Source organism: Chelonoidis abingdonii, chromosome 1 (genome assembly GCF_003597395.2).
Source record: "Chelonoidis abingdonii isolate Lonesome George chromosome 1, CheloAbing_2.0, whole genome shotgun sequence".
Lineage (NCBI taxonomy): Eukaryota > Metazoa > Chordata > Testudines > Testudinidae > Chelonoidis > Chelonoidis abingdonii.
Window position 1 is genome coordinate 208,846,872 of NC_133769.1, and position 10,990 is coordinate 208,857,861.

The following is a 10,990-nucleotide window of genomic DNA, read 5'->3' on the forward strand; positions in this document are numbered from 1 at the left end:
ATGCTCCCTTTGGACTGACATTTTTCATGCTTGCCATCTACTGAAAGGTGCTTAATTTAACACAGATTATGGCCAGTGTTAGGAAGGTGACGAAAAAAGCCTAATGTATTTTATATTCTGATCATCAGTAATTTCCAGCTCCATGGAAATAGCTCATAATTTATTGAACTCAGAAAGCTCACACTTGGCATCAAGCAGTTTTCAGTGATGTGTAGTGTCTTCAATAGGTTAAAAATATTTTAGTTTTCTATACAATGTTAACTCAGTCTTGTGTGTGTACACACACACACACACACACACTCTCTCTCTCTCTCTCTCTAAGATTGCCTGTCCAACCTTAATTTGAACCCCTTATGTTTATGCATTCTGAGATATTCTTTAATTACATGATTATATACTATTTTTCCCCACAGGACCTTTGCCTGTGTAACAAGCCTGACTTGTGGGGCATGGAGACAGAATCTGCAGGAAGTCCTCTAGCTTGTACGTACAAAAGGGCCAAAGCAGATATAGGAAGTGGCTGACTCGATGGCAGTCAGAGTGGGAGGCCTCCAGAGATCTTGGCTCTGACTAACCAAATTGAAGGATGACTGTGGCCACTACTGGCGGAAACTATGAGGGAATGGCCACAAGATAACACAAACTCTGCAGGAGGCTGATGGCAGTTTTGTAGAGTCGGAGAGCAGTTGGGTGAGCACCCCCTTCTCTTCGATCTGAAGCTTGTTCCTGGACTTATCCAGAGGTGCCAGACAGATGTAAATAATAAAAGCTAATTTGTTCTTCATCCTATAAGAAATCCTCCCTTATGCCTGATTTCTCCTACTCCAGTTCCAGACATTGAATCCAGAACCTCCCTTGGTCCACTCTGCCACTTTATTCTGGGGATGAGGGGAGTAAAACCCGTTTCCCCCATGCTTCACCACTTCTGCTCTATCCCTTCCAGTTTGTCCCTGGCCCTATCCTAGCCTCTGATCCCAGGCTAATTTTCCTTACTCAGCCAGTCCATAGGCTTTTTTCATCCCTGGTCCACTCTCCTTGGCCAGCCAGTCCCAGTTCCCCCCAGATCTGTCCTCTTTCTCCCATCTCAGCCTCCATTCACTGTCCCCCTCACCATACCTGTCCCCAGACTCAGTCTTCTCATTTCAGCTTCAGTATCCTTATCCCCACTCACCTTCCTGGTTCCTTGTCCCAATCTCTTTGTCCAGCCAGTCCCAGTTGTCTTCCCAGACCTTGGATCCTCATCAGATTTGTCTCTCTCTCCTATCTCCATACTCCAACCCACTGGTTCCCAGTCTTATTCCCCAGCCATCACCAGTCTCCTCCACATCCCAACTCTCGGTCCCAGTTTACCTCTCCCCACTTGCCACCCTTCAGTCCCAGGTCTTCCCCAACCCAGCATAAGCAACAGCTGACAAGAAGGGGAATGGGACACATCCACCTTGATTGAATCATTGACCCCCCACTTGATAAGGCAACTCCCATCTTTTATTGTGCTGTATATTTATGCCTGACTACTGTAATTTTCACTCCATACATCTGAAGAAATGGGTCATAGCCCACGAAAGCTAATCCTCTAATAAATTTGTTAGTTTTTAAGGTGACACAAGACTCCTTGTTATTACTCCTTTCATATGACATCCAATTTCAGATCTGTTCTTCCCAGGGCAGAAAAGAGAATTAAACCTGTCTCCCCCGCTTCACGGAGCAACTAGTTTTGAAATTTACAATGGGTGAGGCAATTTTTGATTTAATCCTAAATGACACACAGGATCTGGTAATAGCGACCATAACGTAATTAAATTTAACATCTGGGTGTGGGGGGGAGAGGGATACCAAAGAAGTCCACCACAGTAGCATTTATCTTCAAAAAGGAGAACTACACAAAACTTAAGAGAAAGTTAAACAAAGTAAAAGGAATAAATGCTCAGTTTTCACAGTGGAGAGAGGTAAATAGCGGGGTCCCCCAAGGATCTGTATTGGGATCAGTGCTATTCATAAGTGACCTGGAAAAAGGGGTAAACAGTGAGGTAGCACAGTTTGCAGACAATACAAAATTTCTCAATGTAGTCCAAAGCAGACCGTGAAGAATTACAAAACTCGGTGAGAGGGCAAGAAAATGGCAAAAGAAATTCAATCTTGATAAGTGCAAAGTAACGCACCTTTGGCAACATAATCCCAACTACACATACAAAATGATGGAGTCTGAATTACTTGTTACCAGTCAAGAAAAAGATCTTGAAGACATTGTGGATAGTTCTCTGAAAAAACATATGTTCAATGTGCACCAGCAAACAAAAAAGCTAACAGAATGTTAGGAACCATTAAAAATGGGACAGATAATAAGACAAAAAAAAAAAATATAAAAAAGCCATGGTACAACCACACCTTGAATATTGTGTGCCGTTCTGGTTGTCCCATCTCTAAAAAAATAAATTAACATTGGACAAGGTACAGAGAAGAGCAGCAAAAATGATTAGGGGTATGGAACAGCTTCGATATGAGGAGAGATAAAAAAAGGTTGGGACTGTTTTGCTTCTAAAAAAGATGATTAAGAAGGAATATGATAGAGGTCTATAAAATCATGGACGGTGTAGATGAAGTGAACAAATAAAAATGTTATTTACCCGTTTACATAACACAAGAACTAGGGATCCCCAATGAAATTAATAGGCAGCAGGTTTAAAAGAAACAAATGGAAGTACTGCTTCTCACAATGCACAGTCAACCTGTGGAACTAATTGTCAGTGGATGTTGTGAAGCCAAAAGTATAACTGGGTTCAAAAAAGACTTAGTAAAATTCAGTGGACAAGTCCATCAATGGCTATTACCCAAGACGGTCAGGGATGCAACCCTATGCTCCGGATGTCCCTAAGCCTCTGACTGCCAGATGTTGGGACTAGACTACAGGGACTGGATCACTTGATAATTGCCCTGTTCTGTTCATTCTCTCTGAAGCATTTGGCATTGGCGACTGTTAGAAGGCAGGACACTGAGCTAAATGGACTATTGGTATGACTCACTAGGTGGCCATTCTTATGTTCTCATTCCAGGTGAGTAGCCTAAAAGCTGGGCTAAAAGTTATAAGGGCATTAGTACCAAAACCATCACCATCTACTCTTCTTTCTGACATTTTGTGAATCCTTATAAAAATACCCAAAACAAAAAGTTTCAGGTCAAACATGTTGCATTTGATTCAAAACATATTTTTTTCAATATGCTGAAATTTTTCACAATTTTCAGATTCATTTCAACCCGAATTGAAATTCTTCCCCCAATTTTTCAGAAATGCCAACAAACTGGAAAAAACACTCAGTTATCCACCCACCTCTGGTGTGCATGACTATTCTGTGACACTAGCATAACTGGCAGTTACTTTTAATTTTTTACATTAGCATAGCACTTCTGTGGGACACAGCAGGGAGAATGTACGATATACAAATATGTTCTCTCCTTCTTCATGGTTCAGATGAGAGAAACACGAACGTGAGCGATAGCTGCTATATATGCATGTACACCACACTGTCAGGGCAGTCCAGCGCCCTCTGCATTCGCTGCATGGAAGCCAATGCAGCAGTGACAGCCCACGGTACCAGGCAAACAGGTGGTGACTGGGCCCCACGCCAGGCACGGATGCCCCCATAACCAGCAGCACAGCAGCTCTTGCACCCGCGGCCTGCACCAGTACCTCTTCCCTCCCAGCCCTGCAGGAGCTCCCTGCTTGGGCTGGGGTGAGCAGGGGAGGCACGAGCACTCAGACAACCTATAGTGACATCACTACACTCCATAGTTCCCTTCACCACGCAGGAACACGCTCACCCTATTGCGCATGCTCAGAGCAACACCCTCCCGCTTGCCGCCCCCTCCCTTCACAGGGACCACCATCCCGCCTGCGCAGTGAAATATTTGCGCCTGAGCAGCTCCCGCTCCAGGCCAAAAGGCCACATTTTGGCTACTACGCGCGCGCAGCTAAGCAAGATCGAGGCTCTTTAGGAGAACTACGCACGCGCAACAACAACAAAAAAAAAAGCCAGTGAAGCCAACTATGGGCAACAGCCATGCGCACTAGAGCCTTCGATGAGTCTATGTGGCGGATGTGTGCACGCGCAATGGGCAGGCTTAGTGCGTCTCCGGCAGTGGAGCACACGCGATGCAGGGATGGGCTAGTTTTGTAAGTGGCGCAGGCGCACTGAAGAGTTTGGGGACCGCAGCCCCGCTCGGTGGGGGAAAAAAAAACACCTCAGAGTTACGTCAGGAAAAGACGCCTTTGTGCACGGGGAGACACGCGCGGCGCGGGCAGCTCCCAAAACGGGCGCGAGACGCGGCCCTTACTCACCCTCTCCGCCGTCAGCCGCACCCCACCCTGCTGCCCCCCTCGGCGCCTCCCTTCACGATTCGCCCGCGCGCGCCGCTGCCACCGCCGTGATTCCATCCATCTTGAATTTGACGTCATCCCACACCAGGGATGAGGTCATCGCAGAGAACGCTCGTCACGTGCGCAGTGTTGCGATTGGCCGGCGCCAGAGTGGGGAGTGCGGGAAAGGCGCGTGCGTTGGGGACTGGGTGGTGGTTACGGGGAGTTATTGGGGTTCCCGCAACCGTCAGCCCGTGCCCGCGGCGTTCCCCTGCAGCTGGCGTGGCGGCCCTGCGCTCAGTGGGGGACTGGGGAGGCGTCTCTCGCCAAATCCCATCCCGGTCGCTGCGTCGGATGGGAGCCGCCTTCCCGCTGCGGGCCGGGCCTGGCCCGAAGCGGGGAGGAGGAGGGTAGAGAGCGGCGCATCCCACCGTCCCGCGGGTGCGCAATGCGTCTCGCAGCGCCTGGGGGTGCGCTGGGAACGACTGCAGGCATCAGGGCTCAACACTCGGGGGGATGCAGCTGTGCCCTGCTTGGGGACAGTCGGGGCTGAGCTGCTTCCTGCTGGGGCCCACGCGTGCTCCCGGAGCCGGGTCCGAGGCGCCCCCAGCTCAACCATAGCACCGTGACCTTTCCTGGGCCACCTGCCGAGCTGCCCGGTATCGTTCCCGGACTGGCTGCGCTCAGCCGCGGAATCCGTTTGGGCTGGGGTCGGCTTGCTCTGTCCGTGGCGGCCTTGCCTAAGAGGCCCCAAGGGGCAGAGGCCGGGCTCCCCCAGCACAGACCGCAGCCCCCCTGGGGTTGGCAGGACTTTCCAGAGCAGCAGGGTTCAGGTCTAGCCGCGCACTGAATTAGAGAGTTCGGGACATCACCATTCCTGTAGCTGCGGTCTCATGCTCGCTGCAGACTCCGGTCATATTCTCCAGGGGGTTGTTGCCCTGAGGACTAGAACTGTTATTTACCTTTTTTTAGGTGAGCCCTGGTATTTTGACATGATCCCAGAAGCTGGGGCATGGGGCACATGCGTATACTGCCTGTGTTATGTTTTAATGTGGCTCTGTTCTTACAGCGTGTGCCTCTTACCTGACCCAGAGCCTCACTTATTTAGCAGGAGAGGGGTGGCTCCTTCTGACACTAATTTACAGGCAGGTTTTAAGATTATAATTTCTTTATGTAGTGATAAGTAAAAATATAACATTAAATAACTCTGGGCCATATCTATGCTATGTGGATAGGTAAAAGAGCTACACCTTTACATAACGCGACCCGATATCACATGAATTCAGACGTAAAGCGGCGGTGGGGGGGGGGCTGCACACTCCAGCAGATCGAAGCAAGTTCGATATGACATGGTTTCACCTATAACGCAGTAAGATTTTTTTGGCTCCTGAGGACAGCGTTATATTGGGGTAGACGCGTACATTTAGTATTGTATATTTAGCGCCTTTAAGATGTGATCCGAAGCTCATTGAAATTAGTGGAAAGATTCGCACTGGCTTTGGATCAGGATTGTAGTGAACATTTAACAACAACAAGAAATAGCTGCTAGTCCACATAATACAATGAAATAATGGCCTGGAAAATTACATCTGATAAAATGTGCACTATTATCTTGGTCTTTTGACTAAAATCAAGCCATTTTGAGTTAGATACCTGAGTAATAATCTAGGTGAGGGGTGCCCAACCTGTGGGCCGTGTATGGCCACCAGAGCATTTCATAAGGCCCACTGCTTGCTTCTACACAATATACTAATACACCTCTACCCCTATATAACGCTGTCCTCGGGAGCCAAAAAATCTTACTGTGTTATTGGTGAAACCATGTTATATTGAACTTGCTTTGATCCACCGGAGTGCGCAGCCCTGCCGGAGCACTGCTTTACCGCATTATATCTGAATTCATGTTATATCGAGTCGCATTATATCGGCATAGAGGTGTATATACACACAATATACTATATATTAGTGTTTTGTCATTATGTATACAGCATTTTAGTTTACACAAGTGTGTAAATCAGGGGTTGGCAACCTCTGTGTAAGCACCCTGGTGGGCCGAGCCAGTTTGTTTACCTGCTGCGTTGGCAGGTTCAGCCGATCTTGGCTCCCACTGTTTGCGGTTTGCCGTCCCAGGCCAATTGGGGCTGCAGAAGGCGGCGCAGACGAGGGATGTGCTGGCCACAGCTTCCCGCTATCCCCATTGGCCTGGAATAGCGAACTGCAGTCAGTGGGAGCCACGATCGGCCGAATCTGCCAACGTGGCAGGTAAACAAACTGGCCAGGCCCACCAGGGTGCTTACCCTGGAGAGCCGCGTGCCAGAGGTTGCCGACCCCTGAAATAGACAATAATGTACATAGAAATAGCCTAGCTAAATACATACGAAACAAGCTGAACTTAAAATATAAATCAATACAGGTGACTTTAAATCATTAAAATATGTAAAAAGAATGAGGAGTACTTGTGGCACTTTAGAGACTAACACTTTTATTTGGGCATAAGCTTATTCTCAAATAAATTTGTTAGTCTCTAAGGTGCCACAGATACTCCTCATTCTTTTTGCTGATACAGACTAACATGGTTACCACTCTGAAACCTATTAACATATGTAGAATTTGTCTAGCCCACACAAGATTATTTCAGAAAGCTATAACAATTTAGCTTCTAGTTTACTTCACTGCTATTCATTAGATATTTGTTTATGGATCCAGTGGTGCCCATTTTAACAGTGAGATTCTGACTACCACAGTCGAGCCCCTGATAGTGGCATGCATGGAATCAGCAAGTTTGTTTTCTGTTTTTATCTTTCTTGGGTGGATTAGGTACTTATTTATCTATACCAATTTGAAATATTCTTATAGATTTGATTGTTTAAAAGGATATAGGATTACATGCATATAAGTACTTTAACATGAGCATAGTCTCATTGAGTTACCTGGAATTGCTCAGATACTTAAGTATTTTGCTGACTTAGAGACATAATCATTTTTGTTGATGCTAACAAAACTGAGGCAAGTGATTGTAATATATCCTTTTTTGGGGGGCGGGGGAGTGTTAATATGTTACTTGGCGCATTCTTTTCTCAAATTCAATCATTATTCAAATTGTTGAATGATTTCTCAGTTCTTGCTTGTTAACTTTTGTAAATAGTTATGCAAATTTAAAATTTATGTTTGGTGGATTTCTTAGGTTTTATCATATGTTTTCTGTTATATGAAGGAAGTAGCACAACTTTTAGATCTGAGCAGATATTCATGTTTATGAATTAAAATCTTGCATTCTAACCAGCCAATATTTTGTTAATTTACTTGTATTTGAATATTCGTGCCAGCAACTCCATTATTGGAAATAAGCAGAAAGTAAACCCAAACAGAACTCAAAAATATTCAAAAATTTGAGCGCAACATACAGCTTCATCTCCCCCAAATATTCACTTGCACAAATGAAAAAAAAAATTCAGTTGCTTCAGCTGCATGTGCAAGTACTTAAAGAACCGCTTGTTTGTATTCACATGTTTCATTGTACAGGGTCCAGACCTGCACTCCTAACTTGGGAAAAACTCCAGTTGAATTCATCTAACTTATAATAATAGTTCTACTTCTATTCCTATAACACAGATTTACTGGTTTCACTTTTTTTTGGTGCCCAATCAAACAATACATGTATTGTGATATCACAAAAATCCATAGAACTTGAATGGGGTAACAGATATAACTAGACTATCAAGCAATTAAAAAATTAATCTTGATTAATTGCATGTTAATAATAGAATGCATTTATTTAATATTTTGATTTTTTCTGTTTATCTATATTGATTTAATTACAACACAACACAAATGTACATGCTCATTTTATATTTATTATTATACATATTTTGTAAAAACCAAAAGAAATAGTATTTTTCAGTTCACCTAATACAAGTACTGTAATGCTTTCTCTTTCATGAAAGTTAACTTCAAATGTAGAATTATGTAACAAAACCATTCAAAAATAAAAATTGTAAAACTTTAGGTCCTACAAATCCAATCAGTCCAACTTCTTGTTCAGCCAATCGCTCAGACAAACCAGTTGTGTACGTTTGCAGAAGATAAGGTGGCTGCTTGTTTACAATGTCACCTGAAAGTGAGAACAGTGTTTGCATGCACTTGTAGCTGGAGTCACAAGTACTTATATGCCAAGTGCGCTAAAGATTCATATGTCCCTTGTGGTTCATTCAGAGGATATGACATCGCTGGCTATGACAGGTTCTGTCCACAACGTGCAAAGAGTGAGGACTGTGCACGTTCATTTTCATCATCTGAATCAGATGCACCAGCGAAGGTGATTTCTTTTGGTGTTGGGTTCTGTTTTCCACTTCAGCGTGTTGCTCTTTTAGTCTGAAAGCAGTCAACATCTCATCCCTCTCAGATTTTGGAGGCACTTCAGATTCTTAAATCTTCAGTCAATGTAGCTATCTTTAGAACATTCACATTTGTTCTTCTGTGCATTTCTTAATTTGTTTAAAATGTTCTTAAAACACAAAACATGTGCTGCTGGGTCATCATGTGAGATTGCTATAGCATGAAATATGGCAGAATGTGGTTAAAACAGAGCAGAGATCTACAGGTTCCCCCCAAGGTTCACAAATTTAATTAACGCATTATTTAACAAGCTCATCAGTAGGAAGTATGTCTCTGCAACATGCCGAAGCATGAAGAGGCATATGAATCTTAGCGCGCCTTGCAAACTTTCCCCACAGATACAACAGTGTCATGCAAACGCCTGTTCTCACTTTAGGTGATATAATTAGAAGTGGCAGCATTATCTCCCGTAAATGTAAACAAACGTGTTCTCTTTCCATGGTGACAAGAAGTAGGACTGAGTGGACTTGTAGGCTCTAAAGTTTTGCATTGTTTTGTTTTTGAGTGCAGTTATGTAACAATAAAAACTATTTGTAATTTGCACTTTCATGATAAAGAGATTGTATGAGGTGAATTGAAAATACGGTTTCTTTTGTTTATCATTTTTACAGTGCAAATATTTGTAATAAAATATTATAAAGTGAGCACTGTACACTTTGTATTCTGTGTTGTAATTTAAACCAATATATTTGAAAATGTAGAAAAAAATCAAAAAATATTTAATAAATTTCAATTGGTATTCTACTGTTTAACAGTGTGATTAATCGTGATTAATTTTCTTTAATTACGATTAATTTTTTTGAATTAATCGCCTGAGTTAACTGTGATTAATCGACAGCCCTAATATTAACCTCCCTCTATTTCTATAACAGGCGATGAAATATTCAGACTCTGTAATAATTCCTAGAAAGGTTGCTGTCAGGATTTTCAGGTAGGCCACTATTTCAAGAAGTTAAGCAGCTGAACCAGAATTTTAAGGGCATGTCTAGCATGGGAGGAGAAGAGGGGGAAACTGGATCTGATGTTTTTATTTTAAATGTCCACTTTGGTGGTTGCTGTTGCATTTATTAACCGTCTTCACAGGATATAAAACAGCTTTAAAGCTCTCATACAGTATTTATACAGAGAGGTCAAAACCAGTGAAATTATTTTAATGTCAGGATGTTTGAGGAAGATTAGTTTTGACAGACTTGTAATTACTTAAATCTCCATTTGCTATCCAAAAATATCTTCTAAATGTAGTCTGATTAGTACTTGTGGTTTGTGAGAAACACTGCAAATAGTGATTCAAGATTTATTAAAATTATATTGAGTTAAATTTAGATGGACAAAACGGTGTTGAATAATTGAGTGGTCTTAGCACAAGACTGGGAACTCAGAACTCTTGAATTCTAATCTTGGCTTTGACATTGATTCTTTCTGTGTTACACAAGTAATTTGCCTCTCTTTTCTCACCTTTTAAATGGAGATAGTAATACCTAGCTCACAGAGTGTTGTAAAGATGTGTATTTTTAAACATTTTCAAGATGAAAAGTGGATATATAATTGCATTTTCAATACAAGAATATATGAAATTTAACAGCATCACAGATCCAGAATGCCTCCTCCTGCAGGAAAACTTGTGTCAGAAGGCCCAAAGGGAGAGAGAAAAAATCAGCCAGGGGAATTTCATGGATTCTTCCTTGAACTGCTCCTACTTGTTTAAAGGTCTTTGTGGACGATGGATAGTGGAGTTTCCCACCCTGTTATTGGATTTTCTGTGGATCGTTGGGTATGTGTGAGGAAGAGAGCCCCCTTCTACACATAGAAGCCATCCTGGAGGGATAGCTGCTGCTGTTCTGTTGCATCCCGTACCCCCAATGGCACAACTTATCAATTGACAGAATCCACATACAGCTATATAGTAGTAAAAATGTAGGATACCTGAGGTGAGAATAAAATCTCACAAGTTTTGCACGAAATCAATGGAGTTATTACTGAATTACCGTGGTATGAGTTCAGAATTAGACTGCAGAGGGAGGTAATTTGGTGATATGTATTGTGTGAATTGTCCATAGAAATCAAGAAGATGAGCAGATGATGATGGTTCTGCAGTGCACAACACCTCTGCTACTCCACTCCCTCAAGCCCCCACCTCTGAACTCCAAAGAAGTGAAATGGAATGCCTGGACATCAGTGAAAATGATTGAATTAATCTCTACTTCAGTCTGTCTGTCAGGTTCTTGCAGAAGTAAATATTTCAGG

At 43.1% G+C, this 10,990-nt stretch overlaps 1 protein-coding gene and 1 long non-coding RNA gene across 3 annotated transcripts in view; both read right to left on the minus strand.

Moving 5' to 3' along the window:
* The window catches only part of ZBTB21 (zinc finger and BTB domain containing 21), a 41,239-nt gene extending 36,491 nt beyond the window's left edge, over positions 1-4,748 (minus strand). For both annotated transcript variants that reach the window (XM_075073941.1, XM_075073944.1), the window contains exon 1: positions 4,334-4,748. The gene's annotated coding sequence lies outside the window, so the exon portion shown is untranslated. The remainder of the gene's footprint in view (positions 1-4,333) is intronic.
* LOC142047982 (uncharacterized) overlaps positions 1-6,228 on the minus strand; it is a 159,390-nt gene extending 153,162 nt beyond the window's left edge. Inside the window, exon 1 of the long non-coding RNA XR_012657326.1 lies at positions 6,110-6,228. This is a non-coding gene — a long non-coding RNA (uncharacterized LOC142047982). The remainder of the gene's footprint in view (positions 1-6,109) is intronic.
* Positions 6,229-10,990: the final 4,762 nt, after the last annotated feature.